This window comes from Paralichthys olivaceus, chromosome 4, assembly GCF_024713975.1.
Source record: "Paralichthys olivaceus isolate ysfri-2021 chromosome 4, ASM2471397v2, whole genome shotgun sequence".
Classification (NCBI taxonomy): domain Eukaryota; kingdom Metazoa; phylum Chordata; class Actinopteri; order Pleuronectiformes; family Paralichthyidae; genus Paralichthys; species Paralichthys olivaceus.
The window spans coordinates 28,172,172-28,178,045 of record NC_091096.1 but is presented as its reverse complement, the minus strand read 5'-3'; the positions used below and the strand labels follow the sequence as shown (position 1 = coordinate 28,178,045).

At 38.8% G+C, this 5,874-nt stretch overlaps 1 pseudogene; it reads right to left on the bottom strand.

Annotated features, from left to right (window-relative positions):
- Positions 1 to 1,332: 1,332 nt before the first annotated feature.
- LOC138407369 (tissue factor-like) lies at positions 1,333 to 5,663 on the bottom strand (annotated as a pseudogene).
- Between the last annotated feature and the right edge of the window lie 211 nt (positions 5,664 to 5,874).

The following is a 5,874-nucleotide window of genomic DNA, read 5'->3' as shown; positions in this document are numbered from 1 at the left end:
CTTCATGACATCGATCTTTGTGTTTACTGTATCTACTTTCCCAGGAGGATGGCTTTTGAGACAGCTTTCCTGCTGCTTCCCCAAACCTTTTATAGTTTGTTTTGGGGACATTGAGCAAGCCCGCTGTAGACGACCTGAGGGAATGATTCGTAACATATTCCGATAAACAGTCAGAGATGTATGACGGTGCTGTACCATTAAGAGAATTAAAAACAAGTAAAATAATTTTAAAATCAATCCTCAGTGATGTTCGAAGCCAGTGTAAAGACACTAAAATAAGAGTAATATGGAATCTTTTCCTATTTCTCATTAAAACCATGGCTGCTGAATTTTGCAAAAGCTGTAGGCTAACGATGGATTTTTTTGGTAATCCTGAATATAGTGCATTACAGTAGTCCAGGCGAGAAAGTATAAAAGCATGAATGAACTTTTTGGCAGTTTCCAAAGTGAGGTACAGTCTTACTCTTGCAATGTTTCTTAAATGATAAAAGGCAATCTTTGTGACATTGTTTATGTGCGGATTAAAATCTAGTCCTGAGTAACACCCAGGTTCTTTATTTTTGATTTGTTTTGCTGCTCCAACTTTGCTGATAATCTTTTGTCCTTGAACATCAGTACCAATTACAAGATTTTCAGTTTTATTTTCACAGGCAATTTATAACTTGGTTTGGCGCATCAGAGTCATCTGGCACTAAATAAGGGAAGACACATGATGGATCAGGTTTTTCTAACAAAAAGTAATTTATAAAGAACTAAAACAAAAAAGAAATTCAACTGATAAGGCTGACAGGAACTAAATTCCAGACCAAAACATGATCAAATTAATGCTACAGAAATCAAAACTCATCTGAATGGCAGGATGAGCATGGCTATTATTATATGAGGCAGTGGCCAGCTACCTCTACTTCACTGATGGTCCCCAGCTCCAGTTAATGTAAAACTTAGAGAGTTTTAGATAAAGGACCCGTGCGTAGCAACATAACAAAAACCAGTGCCATGTTTAGATGACTAAATTACGAGTTTTGATTTGCATATGATGCTTGCATCTTTTGAAGAGAGCCATGTGGTATATCTAGACATACTCCCAGACCAGCCAACCATTTTATTTAACCCGAGAAGGGACATTGCGATTGTCTGCTTTTTTTTCAGCTACACCCACACACACACACACACAGCAATACACCCAGTGTCCTGTCAGATCCGGCTTTAACTGATTCTTTGCTTTGCCACGAATAAAACAGGGTATATAGGGATACATCCTGTTTCCATCCTTTCGCACAACTTTCATTTCAATTCCATTTAGATGCTCCAGTCTATTCATGTAGAAAATAACACTGTTGACATCAAGAAGCTATAGAGATTTTAACTGCATGCTTGGTTTTGAGCAAAAATACTTCACAATGTCTTATTTGGTGTGTAAGTTCACACAGAATACCAATGAAAAGTAAATGCCACCAAAACTTCAGTGTCAGGACTAGACTACTGCTGTGTGTGTTGCTCTCCACTGACGCATCTGGCATACAGGCAAGTCCAGATCAGTCAGTTCTATTAAATTGGTCTTAGAGATGTGGGCTTTCTGCAGAAAACACAGAATGGAAAACATGCAGTATGTAATGAGTAAAAATGTATGCCTGTTTGAGACCGATATCGTGATGTCTCCTTTTACTCACCTTTCCAGTGCTTTTGTTTTTCCGATAGGTGACTTTATAGTGCAGCTGGTCAGCAAAGATGTCCCTGATGTTCAGCTGGTGGCCATCTTTAAACAGGGCGGTGAGTGGGTCAGTCACATACAGGGTGGTTTTCTTTTGGCTTTCAATCACCTCCAGCTTGAAGTCAGGTTTGCCTATCTCAGCTATGGAGAAGGGAGGGAGACTGTCACCTGTGCATGTACACCACTGTATCTCTCATGGAAGTTACCATTTTAATTATGTTAGAGGCCAAAAAATTGTGAGCATTGACAACGCTGAAGCCATTTTTAGATATGACAGGTAAAGTGAGCAATATTGGCTACAGAGTTTACCCATAGTCTGACTTTCAAACATGCACAACACAACAGGAGGTTCTCTGCACAGACATGTTCACAACAGCAACACACACACAAACACTCTCTCTCACAGTGCTTTCACATTGAATGGAAGCGTATTGCATTCACTTGAAAAAAAAAAAAAACTCTGTTTACAATGCATGTCTAAATCAATATTTTTTTCAGTTTTTCTCACTTTTTTTTTCCCTATTTTTTGGAGTAATTTTTCTTCTGTTTTTCGGACTATTTTTTTTTTTCTGCGTTTAGAGAGCATTTGAAACAATAGACGCTTTCATTCCTTTATTGAGAGCTAGATGTAATGGAAACAAACATGACCTGCTTGTTTAGTTTAATCAAGTTTTACTTTGATCTGGGTTTAAGACACTGGGAGATAGTCCTGTCTTTAAGTCATATAGATGGTATTATCATTAGTTTGTCGAATCTACGCAGGCACCTGAGGACTTTGCGGTTGCTCAGAAGGAAAGCCCATTCAGATCTGCTGAGATGGGGCATGTATGTGCAGGCAGGAGTCACCATAGGTCCATGGGAGTCACTTGCAGGTTGGAGGTTCCGAGGGAGTTCGAAGTATCTCGATAATTCAGAAATTCAGAAAAAAAACTACTCCGAAAAACAGATAAGAATTACTGCGAAAAACAGAAAAAAAAAATTGTCAGAAAAACAGAAAAAAATATTCAAAAAACAAACCAAAAAATAAATTACTCAGAAAAAAATGTTTTTTTTTTTTTTCAAGTGAATGCAATACACTTCCGTAGAATTCTCCTGAAATTCTACGGACATTATACTAGGAGGCCAGGAGGAGAAAGTCTGCAAAAACTGGGGAGTGTCTCACTTGGACATTTGCATTCACACATGCACCTCCTCTGGCAAATATACTGAGGAACTGCTGAGTTCGGTGCATGTCAGAAAGCAGCTTGAGAAAGACAGAGCTGCGCTGCAACAAGAGGTCATTGGGAAGGACCGGAGCACTGACAGGCTCTGGGACAATTTAACAGCTGTTATTTCCAACACGTTTTGTCAATTAGAAAAAAGTCTTCACGAGTGTAGCAGAAGAACGTACTGTCTTTGTAGGGGCAGAACCGTGGTGTGCTGGTGTGAGGGGACTCAATGAGGTCAGTGGTGGCCCCCTCGGGGTTTCGGACAGGACGTCAGCTGTGTAGTAGGCGTTCAGGTCAGTCAGAGAGCTGGACAGATCACACACTGTTTCTGTGGTCTGGATACAGTGAGGAGTCCTCTGATTGTTCCCTGAAACCCTGTAAAATTTGACAAGTTTCATATGGACATGAATGATGGATGAAAATAGTCTTATTTAGTCTATAATAGACACCAGATGAGCAATAAATTAGGTCTTAAGTCTGTCTAGTCTGGGTATCATTTATAACGCATACAGTCAGAAATAAATAATTTATTATCTGTGCAAAATAACATTGATGTGAATATACTGTGGAACAATGAGCTGAAAGAGCTGTTTGCAGCTGTTGGCATTTGTTAATTCTATTTGATTGTTGACATTGCTCTTGCCTCTTTCATTTTTCTCTTATTGAATCACAAAGGTCAATTGTCTTTTAGTTATCTTACTATTTAAAGAGCTCTGGCCTAAAATATACATTCCAGTAAAAGCTTTTACTGAATCAATAATGGAAAGACTCATTCCTGCAAGGTCACATAGCGGGAAAGTGTGAGGGCATTTGCTTTCCGTGGACACACTGACAAGATGAATGTTTCTGGGAATTAAATGCCATTTGTTAAAAGAGTTAAAGGGTGAGGGTTCGGATGCAGGTACTTACGTAGAGTACTCCACAGTGTAGCTGTAAGTGGCTGATGGTTTTGGTTCCCAGGACAAAATGGTTTTAAAGTTGGTTGATTTCCAATTTTGTGCTTGGGGATAGGAGCCTGGAAAATGAGACAATTTGTGTAAGATACTATACTAACATGATTTAAATGAAGGTTATAGTGACACACAAATGTTGACTCCTGTCATTATGAAAGAAAACAATACACCAAAGGTGTTTTATATACTTTATTAACTTATACAAGTAATTTCCATAGGTGAGCTGTACAGGGGACTGTCACACAGTGATAGGGCCTTAGTGCCATAAGTTTTAAACTATTAAAGGCCCAGTGTGTAAGATTTAAGTGAAAGGGAACTATTATTTAATGTAGAATAATTCTCATAATGTTTTCACTAGTTTATTTCATCTAAATTGTATGAATTGTAGTTTCCTTACCCCAGAAAAGGCCCTTTAAATTTAAATACTTCGAGGGGACCCTCTCTACAGAGGCCACTATGTTTTTTACATTAGTCCAGACTGAACAAACTAAACACCTTTTGAGTTTTCATGACAATTAAAGGCTGCTTCAGTTTCTTTTTCATGTTTGGAAGGAGAGCGTGAGGTGAGGGGTAATCAGTTGCAAAATGCAATTTCAACACTAGATATCACAAAATTCTACACACTGAACACTATTTAACACTAAACGACACTTTTAAGTAATAAACACTTAACACCTTAATTGAGGCCCGTCACAATATGTAGGACTACACACATTCATTAGAGAGAAAAAAGCTTGGACCAGAAATAATTAAAAAAGCCACAAGTTCAGATACAGCACTTTGTCAGTGAGATAAGATAATGTTGTGAATAGAGCACATTGCGATTGTCAGTGTAAAATATCCTTGGTCCTATATTTTATTGGACTGACTGTTCTGTCACAACCACAAATGTGTGGTTTTTATGACTACAAAGCAGCAGTAGAAAGTGTGGCGCCCAAAGAACATAAGAGAAGGGCTGTTTTTATATCAGCAGTCTGTTACCTTACCTTACCTGAGTTGTTTAAGTCAGATCAGTCATTTCTTATTAACAACAGCTATACACTGTGGTAAGTCATTGCTGTTTCTTCGCAGTGTGAGCAAATACTGAGAAGAAACAGCAGTCCCCCCCCCCCCCCCCTCATGTTACATAATGTTTTAGGTACTAACAAATGCCTCAACATTAAATTGTTACAGGTAATCTTAAATTCTTAAATGTGATTTACAGCCTATTAAGCACGAGTGTCCACTGGTGTTCAAACATTTTTTTTCAAATATTAATCCTGCAAAGTGTGTAGTGACTTGTACTGAAAACTCTATAAGACATGTAAAGAGTATTTCTATGTGTGCCGGAAATCTAAACATAAACACTAAACGAATGACTGAATGCTGCTCCTCCAGTGACCTGTTCATGTAGATCTGTTCATGTGAATCCAACTTTACATTTGCTATACATTTACATTTTCACACTCACAATACTACAAAACAAACTGCTCCACACAGAGAATCATAGTATTTGATATTGTATGTACATATCATATGTCGCGCTACTACAATTTGACTTTAAGGTCATTTGAGAGAACGCGTGGAATGAAGGGCGAGCAGCGTGGACTCACCTGAGGCGGAGCGTGTGGAGAGAAAGAAGAGTGTAGAGACGAGAGCTGCTGTGACTGACATCATCTCCTCTGATGTATTCCTAAAGGTTCTGTTCTGTGTCTGTGCTGCTACTGAGCGAGTACCCTGTGCAGTCTGTCGATCGTCTGACTCTCTTGCTGGAAACCAGTGGTTTTAGCAACAAGCGGGGCATAGCCAAATATGGAGCGTCCGGCCGTGGCGTCACCAGACTGACACAGCCACAGTATTGCAAATTACTATACAGCATGCTGTCCTGCTGAGGTCATCCGCCACGCAATCAACCTTACTGATGTATTATTAGTTATTATTGTTATTCATATTATTGTTATTATTGTTGTTGTTATTGTTATTATTATTTCGACGTTTTGGTCAGTGTGGTGGCAATTTCTGT